At 45.1% G+C, this 18,666-nt stretch overlaps 1 long non-coding RNA gene across 1 annotated transcript in view; it reads left to right on the top strand.

The window, feature by feature from the left end:
• The first annotated feature begins 3,286 nt into the window (after window positions 1-3,286).
• Window positions 3,287-18,666, top strand: part of LOC138467156 (uncharacterized) — a 48,742-nt gene continuing 33,362 nt past the window's right edge. Inside the window, exons 1-2 of the long non-coding RNA XR_011268081.1 lie at window positions 3,287-3,361; window positions 10,357-10,417. This is a non-coding gene — a long non-coding RNA (uncharacterized lncRNA). The remainder of the gene's footprint in view (window positions 3,362-10,356; window positions 10,418-18,666) is intronic.

The following is an 18,666-nucleotide window of genomic DNA, read 5'->3' as shown; positions in this document are numbered from 1 at the left end:
GGGTTAAGTTCCTTATGAAATGAAATGAAATTATATTTTATTTGTATCGTGCTCGTACACAAGTGTTTCACAGCGCGACCAGGCAAAGGGAGGGGAAAAAGGGAGAACAAAAACAACGATCTTACTAGGCCCAGTGACATTGAGAACACGCAAGTGCATGGGAAAGAGAAAAAGGGGGAAGTGCATGGAAGGGGGAGAAGTGAAAAGTGTGGAACAGAGGAGAGAACTGAATAAATAATAAGTAAAATAAATAAGGCGATGAACAGTGGTAGTGCAGCCAGCAAGAGGCAAGTGCATGATTAGTCAGATAGAGTATTTATTTGCATTTTTAAAGTGCTCACACAGCACAGGGGCATGGAGGCGCTTTTACAGGAATATGTCTCTTAGTTGCGTATTTATAACGCGCTTAATACCCGGAGGTTTCTAAGCGCGGACCCAGGGATCGAACCTGTGTTGCTTCATGTCGTCCTGTTTCCAAGGCGAGCACGTTGCCGCTGAGCTATCTTCCCGGGACACCGGTATATATATCTGGTAAGTGTAGAAGACAAGCCAAGAGGAAGGGAAGAAAGCCAATCGGGAGGGCCAAAGCATTCCAGGCACGACTTGAGGAACAGAGAAAGCCTGGCCAGAGTAGAGGGCATGATTTGGACAGGGAATGGTTCATCTTAAAATGTCTAAACAGCAAGTTGACCTTGCTCCCCAAGAGATAGAGCTTAGCCTACAGGTAGTCTTGTAAATTGTGCCACAGACATTGAAAAGTGCACGAAAGTGATGATTAATCAATGAAGCAAGTCATTAGGAGTTAGGTCAGTCAGAGTGATGGTTGCACTGTTGTGTTGTGTGTTCTTAAAAATGTAAATTGTGTACCAAATATGGGCATAAAAATAATTTCCAGAATTGTTTGTGTGTGATAGAAATCTCACTCAATCCTCATTTTGTGTCAACTGCGTGTTCTGTTTATTAATGGTTCACATTGTGGACACCAGAGCACTGCACAATCACCAGGCAGTTTAACCTAAGGGACATGAATGAATGCCATCATGAAAGGTACATTGGAGTCACACATCCCAAACATTATTATTATTATCATGGGGGTTCTAACGTTGCGCTTTGCAATTGTAGGGGGGCGACATGGTGAGGGAAGCAGAGAATCAAGGGAGCGGGGAGCTTACAACAGGGCCGGGGCAGGGTGGGCTGATTGGCAGCAGAGGATCTACAAGCAACCCAGCGAGGAGAAAGTGGAGAACAGATCACCCAGCCTCAGGTAGGGTGGGGAGTGGAGAGTTCAGGACCTAAGGGTTAGGGAGCCTCGTTATCAGTTTGATGGTAATTTGGCAGTAAAAAAGTACCACCAGATCACAAGTAGTGGCAAGGCACTGTAAATACCCATTTATGGAGTCCATAGGACACAATGGGCCTCATTATAAGTATGGCAGTCCCGAAATAAGGGTGCCGGTAGCAACATACCGGCACCCTTTCCGGACTGCCATACTACGAGAATGCTGGTAGCTGCCACGGATCCACCGGCAGGTCTGGCCTGCTGGGCTTTCAGGCCCCTTCCAGCATGACGCTTACTGAAACACTGACATCGTTAGCAACAGTGCTGGTGCTTCATTGAACCCATTTTCATGAAATGGGGACAAATCCTTACTGCCGCTGCTTATGCTATCCCGGTGGTACCGGGATATCAAATGGCAGTAAGGGTGTTACAAGGGTTGGCAGCAACCTGCCAGGAACGCCGGCGGGTTACTGCCAACCTTGTAATGAGGCCCCATGTTTCTTTTCAGAATTACAATGGTCCTCATTGGGACCCCAGCGGTAGCCATGCTGGTAAAAACCGTCACGGCTGCCGCCAGAGTCGTGTTCATCTGGCACCTGGCAATGGGGAATAACCGAGGCATTACAGCCCCAGCGATGCCTGAAGCAAGGCATCGGAAAAAGTCACTCCCCATTCCCATTTGAGTCCCATAAGACTCAATGGGAATGGGGAAAATGGTAGCACCAGCACCGCATTATAAATGCCATATCATATCATATCATATCACCATTCATAATGGTGCCGGTGCTACCGTCAAAGTCTACGAGCGGGTGCCATTCCGCCCGCCAGGTCAGACCTGGTGGGCGAAGGGGCATCCAGCCCGCAAACTTGTACTCCGCCAGTCCAGTAACAACGGTGCTGGGAAGCCTAACGGCACCATTGTGACCGGACCGGCAGGGTTGTAATGAGGCCCAATGAGTGGTAATACCACTACAGTAATTCTGATGTTTTTTGGAGGTGAAGTGCATTCTGCATTTTGCATTTTGCATTTTGCTGGAGGTAAATCGTCCACTTCGTCGGTGCAGTAAAAGTGGCGCAATTTCATTATCGGTGAACTTATAATGAGGCCCAATGTTTGTAGCTGGCAGTTCTCGAGAATGAAAGATGCCTTTAGAGAAGGCGTCTTCACATCCGGACGCAGCATGGCACAGGTCCTGTTTGTGGAAGGTGCTGCCCATACTGCTGCTCCAAACACGCCGCCCGAGCAGTGAAACTGGCATAAGGGTGCCAGTGTTGGACGGCCGACAGGGAACGCCGGGGATTACCCGGTGGTCCTCTGCTCCAGGGTCCTCGTTTCTCTGGGTAGTCTGCTTTTCAGCTTCTCTTACCCTCTCTCCCACTCCTCCCACTCCTTCTTTCCATCTCCCCTCACTCCCCACATCACTTTGAAGCAGAGAATGTATGGTATTAGTTACTCATAGAAATGTCTTGTTTTCATATTTAACTACTTGTTCATCACTAAAGGGGGAAAATGTGTCTTAAAATTGACGTTGTGGAACGATTATTCCAAACTTTCTTGGGTGGAAACCCCCTGAGCCCTACTGCGAGGGGTTGGGCTTTCACACTGCTTTCTCTTGCACGGTGTAAGATGAGGTTACTTTGAAAATCACTTCCAGGGCCACTTTTAGTTCTGCCTGTCCTTGCCTCCTCCTTCCAGGACTCCCTCTATGCAGATGCAAAGATGGTGTAATCTGTGCCCCTTGAGTAATTGCACCTTGAGTCAGTCCGAAATAAGGTGCTTTATTAATGTCCTTATTCATTAATCTATTCATAAAGGGACAGGCACATGTGTACCTGTTACTCCCTATATTTCATTTGGTGCTATTGGCCTGATTTTAGGGAGTACAATAGGTAAGTATGCTGTGTATCTAAAGCACTGCACCTCATCTAAATATGTATGTCAATGGTTGGCCTTGCTGTTGCAGTTCTGCCTGTATTTAGTGCCCCCTCTTCTCTTTTCTCTAGATGGAACCATTTCTGCGAACGTACAAGAACAGTAACTACTCATACACAGGGCCGCCACCCACCGAAGCACCAATTGAGGTAATTATACTCGAACATATTTACACCTAGGAGGTCGTTCTCTTTACACCTGACCTTTTGTAGTCAGGCAGAGTAGAGATCCATAGAGCAAGCAAAGGTGCTCAGTTTTAAACCCTGAGGTTGTGCAACTTATAAACATGCAATGTGGTACCTGCTGGAGATTAACACACAGCTCTGATTCTCAGTGGAATATCCCACTGCTGCTTCTCAGTCATGATTCCGTCTGAGATTGATGGAAGAACCCTCATGATATGATATGATATGATATCGTATTTATAGCGCGCCTATACACAAGTGTTATAAGGGGCAACGAGGCATGGGAATGGAACAAGGGGCAACAAGACAGCGATCGTACTAGGCCCAGTGACATTGAGATCGCACAAGTGCAGTGAGGGGAAAGGGGGAGAAGTGCCAGGAGAAGCAGAGGGGGAGAAGTGCAGGACATATGGTCAAAAAAACAAACACAAAACAAGAAAAAAGTGCGGCCAGCAGGTGGCAGTGCAAGGGTTAAGTGCAGGCAGTAGGTGATTGGGAAGTGTAGGTAAGGGTACTGTAGGGTAACAGATACAGCTCCAAATGTATGGTTGCCGGGTGGCGGTGCAGGTCTGCAACTGGGGGGGCAGGGACCTGGGCCCGAGGTTCAGACGGTAGCCAGGTAACCAGTGCAGTGACAGAGATCAGCAGGGAAGAGGAAGAGAGACGGCAGAAGCAAATAGGAAAGTCTTGAGCAGCTTCTGGAACCTGAGGGAGGCTGTTCCAGAGGGAGGCACCAGCTGAAGAGAGAGATCTGCTTCCAGCTCTTTTCTTGGAAAAGCGATTGCCCCTCAAGGAGTTGCAATAACTACCTGTCGATGTACTGGAGACGAAGACAGCAAAGAACCCAAGAGGATTCCGTTACTGGAGGAGTTTTCCCCAGCCCCCTAGATTAGAAACACCTAGACGGCCAATCGGTCAGACAAAAAGGCCAGAGAACCCATCCAGGGAGGCCTTTCTCTGAACTGGCAGAGCAGCAACAAGGCTGAGCACCTAACTTCTATCTTGGAAGGGTACGGAATGAAGTTCAATCAGGGTGACCCCAAAATGTACAGGAAGGCCACTAACCCAGACGGAACGAGGGTGCAGTCCCTACAGGAAAATCCAGTAACCGTGATGCAGAGTCTCAGGTAAGTTCCACAAACGGCCACAAAGATCCACAAAGATCCAAAGAGGCAAGAGAAAAAGTTTCACACACTCAAACAAGTAATCCAGAGAAAAAACCCAAAAGAAGAAACAATCCAAGACAACCCAAGACAATCCAAGGCAATCCATTGCAATCCAAGCCACTCCAAGGCAATCCAAGTCAATCCAAATGTAAGCGATATCCAGGATTCTGTCCGGGAGAAGGCGGAGTTTTGGTACACAGAGAGGCAGTCTAATACATAACGTAATCAAACTATAGAGAAGACAGACAGCGGGCTGAGGTCGAGGAAGGGAAGTGAGGACAAACAGGCACAATAACAGGCTCCTCATGAAAACGCTCCAACGACATAGAGAAGCACAGCAGTAATTTTCTTCAGTCTTCATATAGTAAAGCCGCGCTGCTGCAGCTGTTCCAGGGTGGAGCATTTATCAGACCTGCAGATGTCGCAACATAACGAGCGTCCACGCGCCATGGCCTGATAGCTAACCTAGTACCCTACGACCCGCAGTGTTTCAATCGCTGTGGCAACCTCCAGCGTAAACCCTGGGGGGGGGCAATCTGGCGGTGGACGTGGGGGCGCGCCATGACACTACCCTTCAATTGCAGTAAACACATTGGTGCTCCTTTGAGTCATGCGTAATTTGGTGGCAGGGACTTGTTACATTTACGCTTTCACGTACACGGGTGCCAACCAGGGACGTTTTTATGGGAGGGCAAAAGGGGCACTTGCCCAGGGCCCCCACCTTAGAGGGAGCCCCCACACGGCTGCCTTATCTAAAGTAAGATTCCATTGTTCATCAAACTTAAATAACACACGCCAGGAGATTTTATGGCATGCTCCTGAGGCACTAAACCTATTGCCTGTCTGTTTGGAAAGTGCATTCTGCCTTGAGCAATTCATCATGTAATGCTTTCTGTGTTCACTGTGAAATACATAGTCTGTGTGTTCCGTAAGGCACAACTTCTGTAGCATTCTTTCCTTCTTGTGAGAATTATGTTGATCATTGCAATAGCCAAAGTTGAAATCCATATTGATAAATTGAGTACCACAATGGTTCAGAAGTTAGCTCAGTGTGTTAAGCACTCCTTGCAGAGATATGTGTTCATATGAAAGATTAGAGGAGCACAATCCAGCAAAGCTGGCTGAACCTTTTCTATGTCTGATGTTTATAAACCTACCCGTATATGTAAATGGATTTGCAGCACAAGAGGTGCTATTATCAGCAATGTTCCTGCACCAGATAGGGGTTGCTATAAAAACGAACATGCCATTCGTATGTTGAAGGTCTAGAAATTGGTTGGTTCAGATGAGGCTTTCTAAAACCTATGCAATCCCCTCCAAAGATGAGCATAAACTATTAGTCCAAGAAGTGAATAAGTTTCCAAATTCAAGACTGTGGAACAAAAGTGTTCATGCATGTATCCTGGCTTTGCCAGCAGCCGATACAGTGATCCTGGTCAACTCATATAATACCTCTTGCATTACTGTGCTGTCTTCTGTGAGGTTTGCCTTCTCACATGCTGGTGGCATAGTTTAGCTCATTACTTGATCTTTCTTCTTATGTAGGCCATTTGAGTGGAAGGGGTGGTAGACAGGAGAGTGCGGACCAGATGTTGTAGGCCTTGGGCAAGCATATTTCAAGGTATACTCGTTTAACACATAAAACGTTTTGCTTTTTGTATAAAAGTCCAAGGTTTTTCTGCCCGTTTATGAACAACAATTTCACAAGCCATTGTTTTGGAAGTATTTAAAGCTACAAAAGACATGCCTAGATTAATATTATATACTGCCCTTGATGATGGAGAGAATGAAGCTAGAATCATTCCCCTTTTGCGTAACACCCTTCTGTAATTCTGTAATATTTTGGTTTTAAAAATTGTCAGGTTTGGAAATGTGATTTGTGTACTTTGCAAGTCAGTTTTAAAAAATGAGATTGTTTTAGTACATGGTAAGAGCTGGAAAACAAAGTGTTCAAATGCAGACATTGCAGAGTTGGCACAAATCCCAGCGTCACCCCTTAAGCAATGTGTGGTCCTGGGCATCTCATGTAATCCTGTATTGCCTAACCTCTCAGAATTGCCAGTCCCTAATCCTTTCAAAATTGTCAGCCCTTCAGAGTGATTTCCTTCTCAGGGCATGATCTTCATAAAAGCCTCACTCACGGTTTCACTGGCTATAGGGTTGCTTCCACTATAATAGTGAGCATTGATATACCACACACCACACGCACTTGTTCCCTTGATCTCTAATGGCAACACTTTTTGAAAACTATGTCCCACTTCTAATCTCAGTCTGTCTGGATAGAGACACCTTCCTGGTAGCTTCTAATCTGCATTCACTATCCATGATATGCTATGTGCAGCTTTCTCCTTCCTTACAATTGGTCTACTCTATCCATGCTTGACCACTTTTGCATTCTCTGAGGCAGCTAATGTGAGTTCTCTGCCTATTCTGGGTTAAATGTACCTTTTATTCACAGTCCTGCATTAATTCTACAGGCTGCATACCTTCCCGGATGCTATTGATAAAAAGTCTCCTGTTTCTATACTAGAAGAGAAGTAACCTCTTCGTAGATTGCTAATGCTGGCCTTCACATGCTGCTTGTTTATCATTCTGATTAGAGCAAGAATGGAGAGGGTAAGGGGACTTACAGGGAGTAAGCATGCTTATTTTGAATGCTGCGAGGCAGCATATCAACCTATAGTTTATGATCACGGTGGGGGGGTGGTATTGCCACCAGATATTCTTGTTACTTAATTCCTTTGCTTTGGGGGAGGGGGCCCCAAAGATGTCCATGCCCAGGGCCCCCAAAAGTGCTTAAGACGGCCCTGGTCCCCACTGCTGAGTTTTCCTCATTTGCAAAGCAGAGTGCAAAAGGGAAGTGGAAAGAGGCAGCCTACACGCTTGTACGCGCCCTTTTGCACTCTGCTGCGCAAACTGAGTACGCACCACCTGCCGTGCATGCCTGACAGGTGGTGTTTACAATGGATTACTATGGAATTCGCATGCTTCTTGCAGTTGCAAAAAGCTGGTGAGCTCCATAGGAACACACATCATTTGCGCGCGTATGAAAAACCATGCTGGCGCAAATGCTTAGTATTTGTATGTAGGAGAGAAGGGGAGCAGTGGAAACGTAAGTTACGTTCGGCGCCTCCTCTCCACCATCCAAATGAATGAAGATGGGCAGTGACATGAATGGAAAATGTGAAAGCCGTAGGCTTCCTGTATAGAAGCATAGGGATCGGTGTAAATGTGCTAAGTCGCTGGTTTAATGAAATGCACTTGCTAAATGTTTGGGAATGACGGGTAAAAATGCACATTTCACCACTTGGTGCCCTGTGCAAGTCAGGACTAGGAACATTACTCAAGACCAGAGGTGGTTTGGCCTACAGAGAACTCCGTAGATTTCCCTGTGGGCCTTTGAACCATGGGCTTTTTTGTGTGTGGGTACCCTGTATTTCTGCTCCTCCTGGCTTCTCACCCCTTCAGTCTGTACCCTCTCTTTCATCTTTCCTTATCCCTCACTTCCCTTTGAAGTAAGGGATTTGTATAAAGCTTCCAGTATATCATTCCTCACTCTTAACACATGTTATGTCATTAACCCCTAGACAAGGGCAACTGTTCTTTAAATGTCACTATTTGGCCCAAATGTTCTTGTTGGAGAACTTGCGATTGGTATTGTGGTTGGTATTCTTGTTTGCAGGTTTTAGTATGGGCCGGTTTTGCAAAACATTTCCGGGGCCACTTTCTGTTCTCAACCCTCTTGCTCAAGGGAAAACGATCATGTGAAAAGAGTTGATTACATACCTTGAGATATCGAAAGTGCTGCCCTGTTTGGAAGTAACTTTAACGAATGAAAATGCACTTCTTGGTTGGTCTGGTCCAAATCCTGGCTTACAACAGGGCAAGTTACGAGGAGGAAACCAGGAGCCAGAGATCGGGTGTTATCCTGGTGTGGTATGACGGTTTGGGTCCATTTGACCTAAAACATTTGACCTAATCACAATTGATCAAATTTATTTGACTTTTTTTGGTCTAAAATCCGGGGTGAGACCCCCCGCAATCCCACTCACTTCCCGTCAACCTAATCTATACCCTTACCGGTTTGACTGCCCTTAGATCCGCCGTCCAGCATTTCCAGTAAGTTTATGCAAAGGAAGTGCAATCAGTGCCCCGCCTAGTTGCCACCCATCTGTTTACATCCAACCACGCGCGTCTGCCAGCAGTAAACTATGATTGCTGCAAGCTATTGCTTGCACATTATTCATGGTGGTCCCTTTCGGACTTATGCACATTCTGTGTATGAGCAGCGGGCAAGTTTTTTGAGGGTGCTGTACAAAGTACTCACCTCTCTATCATATCTCTGCGAAGTGCCCGGTTAAGAGAAAAGAGGGGTTGTCTACTGTACAGGCGACACATGTCTACCCAAACTGGGACCGGTGCCCTTGGGGAGACATATCGTACAGCTGCAAAGAAAACTGCCGATGAATTAAAAACAAGTTAATTTCAGAGATCGCTGGAAAAACTAATGGAGTTAAATCAGCGCACTGAGGGAAAATAGACCAGGGAGCAAGAAAGGTCCAATGAGATGTGGGGAGCATATTCATAGAATGGGGGATCGGGTCGCTGTCTAGAAGACAGACATGGAGGTAGCGATACCTCATGGGTGAAATCGGCAAGAAAGACTAGAAACTGATTCGGTGGGAGCCGGGTAGGAAACCTCCTGAAAGACATGTTTGGAGGTCCTTTTCCTTCCAACCTCGACATGGGACCATCTGAAATATTCGTCTGTGTGTCCCTCATGTCAGTGTATCATAGTGACATCACCAGTAGGAGCGGGAGACCAGAAAAGCATCACATCGAATGGGCACTGAACCCATCTCCACGCTTCCTATAAATGATTGCAAGCTCACGTGTGTGCCGCAGAGCTGTTGCATGTGCTTAGTTATCAAGCCAATGCCATTGGTTGTCTTACTTATGACAAACATTGTCTTCGCTGCCAATTGGCACCTTATAATGTAGGAAGTCAACCCTTTTAATGTTCCAAGGTCGCCGACACTCCATCGGGGCGGAGCACTTGCGTGCTTTGGATTCTGTCCCACAAGTCCAGCCCACCTTGCCCCTCTGGAGTCAAGCGGGCCAAATAACAAGGCTCCTATGAAAGGTGGACGTGCCAAATATGGCTACTTTTTAAAATTCGAAAAATATTTAAAAATACCTTCCCATATTATGGTAATTACGCTCATTGGTGCATTCTGGTTTGTTGATTTTATGTGCTGTCTTTTTGGCTCGTGATGAGGCTTTTTGTCTGTTTACATATTTTGTGGTTGTTTTTGGTTATCTTTGATCTAACTGACAAGTATTCGAATGCCAAGAAAAAAGGCTTTATTCCATCAATAAAGTGTATCAATAGTTCCCTTTAAAGATGGCAAAATCTACTTCCCAGCTGAAAAGTTCGACACACAAATGTTGGTGTTGTATGTTCGAAGACAAATCGTCATCGTTTTCAGACCATTCTGGTCAGTGCAAAGTTCATTACACATACTACACAGTCTATTGCAACAGCTATGTATCTAATATAGGATGGGCGGTTATATGCATTCACTGCTAATTGGAATGTTACTTTAAACCAAAGATGCTTGCATGGCACTGCTCCCTTATTATTATGCCCCCAGTAAAGTGTAAAAATAGAACCAATGTTTTGAGTTTAGCCTTTTCTCGATTTTCCAATCCTCTAAGTATGTCTGGCCCCAGGTATTAGAAACTGTATTGTTATCTGTGTTCACACTGTGTCCTTCTCTTCTTTCTTCAAAGAACTGGGGGAGTGATCTGACATGCCCCGGAAATGGTCCTTCAGAAAAGATTCCCACATCAGGTGAGATGAGCGTGCCTCTGGTCATGAAGAGGGTGGGTTATTTAGTAGTGGGCTTCTGTCTGCTAAATAATCTCAAGGTTTTGTGATGAAATCCTATTCTGCCAGAAGATGGAGAAAGGGGGTCAAAGGCTTCTATGCACTATGCCAAAAATGGTACCACTGTTCTGGCCAGAGGTGTTTCAGGCATGAAGGTAAAACAGAAAAAAGAAGAGAGTGCACCGTCTAAATATTTGTAGCATGGGTCAGAGGATGTGTTTACTTGGATACCTGCATTTACTGATTTCAATTGTACAGCTCTACAGCCTACATTAACCCTCTTAAGATAAGCCTGCCTGCTCAGTCACTCTACCAACTTGTGTAGTACAGGCCTATATTAAATGGTGGGTTACCTAATACCAATGGATAAGTCTTGTAAAGTCCCACACCAGTTGGACTCTACAAATTCTTACCTAACAAGCTCCAGCTCACAGACTCGGGCCTCATTACAAGTTTGGCGGTAGCTTTGTTGGTAAAACCGGCAGGCTGCCGCCGATCTTGCGAATTTTACCAGCGCCCAGGAAAGGGCAATTCCCGGGTCATTACGGCCCCGCCGGACCCGGTATTTGCCCATTCCCGGCGCCGGTAAAAACTGCTCCCCATTCTCATTTGACCCTGATAGGCCTCAATGGGAATGGGGAGGTCGGATGCACCGGTGCATCCGACATGCTCTGCTCGCAGGTGCTGGTCCGCCCGCGAAGTCTGACCTGGTGGGCGAAAATGCACCCGCGAGCAGAACTCATAGTTTGCAGGTCCGGTAAGTACGGTACCGGCAAGCTTACCGGTACCGTAGTTACCGGACCGGCAAACTTGTAATGAGGACCATTTTCTTGCACATTAAAAGGATAAAGGCGGAAGTGCCCATGAAGCCTGTTCTGGACATGCCAATAGTCATTTGAGGAACGTGTCGTTATCTCTAAACCTTTCAAGCATCCAGCCATAAGGCTGCTAGGACACTGGACCATGTATGACGGAATAGATTACATAGCAACATATTTTCCCCTGATGCTGCATGATTAGAACAAACCCAGTTTGTATAAGCACGATTATGGAGCTTAGAGTCATTTGGATGATTAATATACATTCTGTGATTAATAGCTGTGATAACACTAAGGTTAAGGGTGTCGATTGACAGCTGTATTGTATTCATTTACTTTCTTAAAGCCAGTGGGCGTCTATTGGGAAGTACACGGTCACTGCTTTTCAGCTTGACATGTGAACATTTCTCATCTGTATGTAACTTCGGTCTTGAAAAGAGGTCATGTTACCTAGCACCTGCTGGTGTGTCACTAGACTGGGCACAGCAAACATTATCCATATGTGTCTATGCATTAAGGTCAGTGATCTGGTGTGGTATGCACCTCATGGGCTGGCAGGCCCACTTGGGTATAAACCACTAATACCACTATTTAAGGCACACCACTGTTTATGAAAGTGAGGCTTCCTAGCAGATCCTGAATTCATCCAGAATCCATTCAGAAGGACCCTTAAACATTTTTTTTTAAAAGCCCAGGAAGTTTTTCCATGGAGATGAAAATCCACCACAGCCCCTTTTTTAAATTTAACAAAAGGATTGGTGGTTAAAATGGCTTCTATAAATGTCTCTGGTGCAAGGCAATTTGGCTCTGACATATAACCTGACCACCTAGTACAAAAGGTGATCCTTCGGCTGGTCTGCGGGTTCAGATAATGAATGCACAGGGAAACCTGTGAAACTACACCCCAGGCAGCTGCTCAACTGAGACCACAAAACAGTAGAGGGTCTGCTATGGAGTCAATTTATTGTCTTATGAATCTCAGCACTACTGCATAAATTAAGAACATCTTTCTAGAATACAGGATTTCTAGTGTTGGACCCAATGAGAACCCCCTAACCCGTGTCAGAAGTCATTCACAAACGCATACAGCTGCGCTTAATTATGGTTTAGCTGCATGAATGCATACATACATACAACACCCACAGCAACTCATAACAGCAATCATAGGTAATGCTTTTTTGCTTCCTACATGTGAACGAGCAGAGGGTAGGGAATTATCATAACAGTTAATCCAGGCATATATATGGACATGCTTGTTTCAACCCTATACATTGCATGGTTGTGCTAGAATCATCATCGGACGAGGAGCATATCCTCTAGTGGTAGTCCCAAATTCTGGCTCCGAATAATGTGCTTCGGAGACCCTGCGGGCATACTCTGCGGTATTTTAGTGTAGTGTATGTTTGGAGAGAGGAGAAGAGAGAAGGCCCTTAGAAAGGGTCCATTAGGAGTTAGGACTATTTAGTGGAAGTATGACTTGTTCTTGCCAACCTGGACTAGGATATCAGAAAGGTACAGCAAAAAGTGGGCCTTCTGAGGCTAGAGAGATACCTTTAAGATGGTTCACTGAGAAAATCACACCATTCATCATCAGCCACAGTGTTAAACATTGAGCTCTAATACAAGTGGCATATACATGTTGTGTATTACATAGTCATGCAAGTTGCAATTGACAAAATCCAGAAGGGGAAATATCGGTGAAGCTATTCATGAATAAAAGAGCTATGCTTTGCAAGTAAGGACCATGACTTCCTGAAGTGGTGGTGTAAGTTAAGATATAAATAGATGAAGCGGGTGGATGTAAGGTTGCGTGGGTAGCTCAGGGACAACGTGTTTGTCTTGGAAGCAAAACAATGCAGTACCTCACATGGTCAAAACCCAGTCACGCCCTTGAAGGCACATACATTTTCTTTTTTAAAAGATCAATTTTAGGTACTGCTTGAAGTACCCCAGAATGAATGGAAATGCTACCCTTAGTAAACCGAGTAAATATTGATGTTCACACTTGCTTTTGACTCACAGCCCATTTAATTTAAAATAAGAGGTACGCTAGAGACGAGAGAAAAGGAGAAGGTAGAAAGAAGTGCACAGAGTGTCACTTTGAACAACAGAGATTAAAGTTAATGATCCTGATTCCGTGAAGGTAAAAAAGAAGAAGCATGAATATAAGAGGTTTTCTTGGCTAAGCCCTAACGGTACCAATATGATAAGTGATGGTATCTTGACTTTACATAGTTGATGAATTTGGGAATCACAGTCATGCCTGCAAACCGGATAATATCACTGACACTGCCTCTGCGTGGTTTCCTATGAGCCCTTTGGAGTGATTGTACAGGTGCCACCAAAATCAAGCCAATTACCAGAAGCAAGAAAAAAACGGCTTTATTTACTTTATTTTGCAAAAGTAACGGCCGGGCAAAAACACCAAATAGCATTCTCTCAACACACCCACATCGGGCCAGGGAATATAAAGCGAAAAACCATCTAATTTACATAATTACAAAAAACATTTCATACAATTCTAACATAGTCATTGGCTACTCTAATCAAGACCCTATAAAACCCTATACATTGAAATATACCATTGGCTAATCCACTATCTCCAGAGCCACCCAATACCAACCAATCAAATTTAACGTCATCACCATGAGCATCATTAACTCGCTGTTTAATTGGCTGGCTGGTTTCATGCTGACAGTGACAGGGTCGGACTGGGACAAAAAATAGGCCCGGGCCCCCCCAAAAAAGTGGCCTACATATCTTTCATGATTCGCAGCAATTTACGACTTGTTTACACATCATACGAGTAATTTGTTGTGTAAACATTTGGGAAACCCACGTGTAACCTTCCAAAAATAAGCCAGGTCTATTAGTTGCTGCTAATCATTACAGATCTTCATTTAACAAGCATTTAACAAGCAGTGCAGTCAAACGATAACACTGGAAAAGTCAATTAACTCTTTTGTTTAAGATAAGGCCATAAAACAGAGTACATTTAAATACTTACAAGGTGAAAAATCTTTTTTTGGGACAGTCTCATATTTAGACTCAAATTCTGATACGCAATGAAAATCTGCCTGGTTCCATTGTTATCTTCTGAATCTGAACCTTTCTGCCCCCGCCCCATCCTTCTATTTTTGTTCTTTGGTTGACAATGACTGGTTTTCTTTTTATGCTTTTAGCTGAGCTATGTCTGTGAGATGAACTTGAGGCTACCCAATGTTTGATGATGGGCAGCTGGGCACATGTGAATTTTGCAGAAAGTTGCAGCTACTTTACAGTTCCCTTTCAGAAGTTACTTGGTATTTGAAACCCAAATATAGTCACAGTTTAACTGTAAAAGGACAAGTTAGGCTATTTGCACGCAAGGATTATTGTTTGTATGTACAATCTGAGAACATCTGTGCATGGAAAGAGAGGCTGCAGAAAACTCCACCTGGAAACATTTGGGTCCTGATTCAGAGAAGTGTTTTATAATGGCGCAGTACCATAGGAAAAGGCTCTGGGAATCAGGCCCTTGATATTATACAATCAAGAGTTCCTGCAGTTTGGTGGCTGAGGCGCGAGGGAACTTTAGGGTTATCGCACCCATCGCTGTATGATATTCCTTATCCCTGCGTATCCCCCTGCTATTATGGTTTCTTTATTTATTTTATAAACTGATGTTCGGTATGCATGAAACATCATCCTGAATGTGGGCGGCGGGGGAGATTTGACATGTGTTCACTAAGGGAAGAACATTTATTAAAACATGTTATTCCAAGTATCATTTTGCAACTGGATGTCTAGTATTACGTGTGAAAACGCGCATATGCGTGATTACTTCATTTCGTAGTATGTTATACAGGGCGGTTGCAACCATGTCCTAGTGTGCATTCTGTGCGATGCCTGTGCACTATGAGTACAGAGGGAAATGATTATATAGGTCGGCGCTCGCTCTATCGTTTAAAAGACCACCTTCGCTTGACCCTTTATCTTAGAATGGAAAAAGGGGGCTGCGAAACAGTTTTGGAAAGGACTTAGAAGGCAAAGTCAAGTGCAAAAGCAGACATGCAGTCAGAGATGTGTCAGATGGATAATGCAACACGCGCGTTTTTAGTTTGAGCTTATAGGCGGTGCTTTAGCGCCACCTAAAAGACAAAACTATTGCATTAGAGTACAGATAGCGAGAAATGGCATATGAGGAGGAACACACAGCCTGTAGGTGTTGTTTGGCTGTTTGCCCACCCATTGAGTGCCCATGGCCATGCTAATCCCTATGGCCCTTCCGACCCAGTTCCTGCCCCGCCCTACCCAAAACACCTCCTCATGGGAATTCTTTGAGCTTGCTTAAATCAAGACTTATCCCCAAACGATGCACTCAAAGTGCCCGCCAGTGTTTTCTCAAAGCAGTCTTCTGAGAGTTAATGACTTAGTTGGAGTTGTAAACGCAGTACTGGTGTAATGAAAATGTCTTAACCAGGTCAGCCTTCGCCACTTGATTTATGAGCACTAAGCGTGTTCTTCAGTAAAGTCCTGTTAAAAACAACCGTTTTGGCTTTGTTGTAAGTATTAGGCATTCGCCAGGCTCTGCTATTAGATGCCCAAGTAATCACACCATTTTGCACCTGCTAGCATCAATAGCCAGTTAATGCCACCATGGCAGTGCCTGGCAAGTGCCTTCCCGCGCCTACACAAAACCTAAACTGTTGGCATTGCCAATGCTTGTTTTTAATTGCTCTCGGCGAGCAGTTGCTTTGCTTACAATGAATTTACTACATTGTTCTAATGCTAATGGGAGGTCACTTGATTTCATTGTAAAGTAAATGCTTCTGTGGCTTTAGTTGAAATATAGTACTACAAAAAGATGATTTCAAAATGTATCGAAAATAGGATATGTTACTTATAACGCACTTAATACCCAGAGGTTTCCAAGTGCGGACCCAGGGATCGAACCTGTGGTGCTCCGTGTCGTCTTGTTTCCAAGGTGAGCACATAGCCACTGAGATATCCTCCCGAGATAGATTTTAAAGAAGTGAAAGGTGGAGGGGAGAAATGGCTTGTTTTCAGAGAGATGGTGGAAAACGTGTGTTTTTTATGCTTCCCCAATTATACCTTAATTACTCTTGTAAGATTATTAGTTTAGTGAACTGACTTTACCCAATCCAATCGTCTTTCTATACACAATGAGGCTACAGCTCACCGGCCAGTGCAGAAGAAGAACGAGCTCCACTAGAGTCGAGTGATACACAAACCAGTCAATATTGCCTTGCTTGCAGCGCTAAGATGATGTTCGTGAATGAGAGCTTCAGTTAATGTCTAATTTCCCCCTGCCTGTCGAGTTGTGCACCCAGTCACACACACCACACATTCACAGCCACCCAGCTGCCCTTTTCATTGTCTGCCGTAATCCATCCATCCGCCTACACTACCCTCTCGTCTATCCGCCCTCAGTCCAGAAACCCTTACCATCCCATGCATGCACAAACAAGCATCCCATTGGGCACCTATCCACAAACATTCCCTATATACAGCCATCCATCAGTCTGTTTATCAATCCATCCAATGCACAAACACTTGATATCCACCCACAAACTCTACTCTCGTCAATTCATTCTCTGCTCCTCCTCCCCTCTCGCTCTCCCTTTCTCTCATATGTCGACTCCAGCGCCACATTACAGCGGGCTCTGGGTGCTGCCGTGTGTAGGCTTCATGTGTGTACATTGCACGGAGAGAGAGAAAAAGAGAGAGAGAAAAACAACAAAACTAAGTAAGACATGTTTGTATTTTGTATTTTATTTGTGTTTTATAAAGCGCCTTAAGCCAAAGCGCTGTACATTTTTAAACAAGACACGGTGCAATAAAAAATGGTTAAGCGGTAGAACAATCAAATCCAGGTAGCAATCATTCAGGGATGTTGAAGAAGATAGGTTTTCAAAGAAGCACGAAAGAGAGAGTAGACATCAATAGAACGAAGAGAAAGTGGGAGAGCGTTCCAGTGAAGAGGAGCAAGAAGGTGAAAGGATCGGAAGCGAGACTGGGCACACAAAGGACGGGGAACCACAAGTCTAAAGAGAGAGGAAGACCAGAGAGAACGAGAGGGAGTATAGAAAGATAAGAGCACAGCAAGGTAACTAGGAGCAAGTCCATAGAGGGATTTAAAGACAAGGCAAAGAAAGTGAAATTTAATTTGGGAATGTTCGTACTCATACAGAGGCAGAGCAGCTGGGCAGGAGGTGGAAGGGAAGCCGAGCTGAGAGGCTGCTAAAAGAGGGATTGCCTCGACTAACGCTGATGTAGTGTCTAATAACCCTCATCCAATGAGCCACAACCCATGGCTATGTTGCTTTCGACTTTCTGGTCTCTTCAGATGGTTGTACTTTCCCCCTTTTCTTGGATCACTCTGGTCTCTCAAAGCCTCTTACCTGTAGTGTCTCCTTATCCCATGACCCTCATCAACTCGTGCATGCCTCATTCACTCTGCGAGGGCTTGTGCTGTGACTGGAACCACTCCCGCCAGCCTGCCAGTATTTGATGAATGAGTACTGTGCTGCAGCTAAGCAGCGTACGCTGAGCTGGTGCTTGCGGCAAAAGGATGGCGGCGGACTGGCCTAGACCCTGTTATTTTTATAACAAAGAATTGTAACAAAACACACAAGCACACACACACACCGCGACAAGACAGGCATGCTCTCCTGCAGATCGAAGAGGGAAGAAGAGGCAATTGAACACTTGTTCAGGAAAAACCTTTCCTTAATGTTTTCCTCATCAGTTTATAATTAATATAATAATGAATGGATCAAAATTTCGGGCCAGCCATAACTTTTTTAGAACAGCCCACTTAAGCTGAAATTTAATTCGTCCGTGACAGACATTTCTTTATGCCATTGGTTGGCACTTCTTAGGGTGGCCTATGTTTGCTGCATCCCTCTGAGACAACCCAATTAGCAGTCAATGTGAACAGAGAGATCGAAACGTGGCTTCAAGAAAAAAACAGATACTCCCATATCACCTCCCATGCATGGGTCCCAATGATCCCAAACTGTTCCATAACCTTTAATAGCTTATACTCATAGATCCCGTCCCCTTTCCTCCATCCTTGTGGGCGTCGTCAGGCATGGGGATGGTACCGGAACCCTCGGCAGTGACCAAATTGAGCTTCCCCATTGAATTTAGTATAGAACGTGGGGGCGTGGCCCTCGGTGTGTGACCGCCCACCAGCTCTGCCCGTCCCAGGGTTGCCGGCTGGGAGGAGTCACTCAGGCCCTTTTACCGGTGGTAGGCCTGAAACCATCAAGGTCACCAGCCTCCAAGCGGAGGGGCCATGGGACTCTCCCAGGCCTGCCTCTGAGAGACTTTCTGGCTCTGCTATTGCACTGGGGTGCGAGGGGCCTTGGGGCTCTGGTTCCAGGCACA

This window comes from Ambystoma mexicanum, chromosome 4q (genome assembly GCF_040938575.1).
Source record: "Ambystoma mexicanum isolate Mex_15411 chromosome 4q, UKY_AmexF1_1, whole genome shotgun sequence".
In the NCBI taxonomy this organism is placed as follows: domain Eukaryota; kingdom Metazoa; phylum Chordata; class Amphibia; order Caudata; family Ambystomatidae; genus Ambystoma; species Ambystoma mexicanum.
This window is presented reverse-complemented; position numbering and strand designations above follow the sequence as displayed.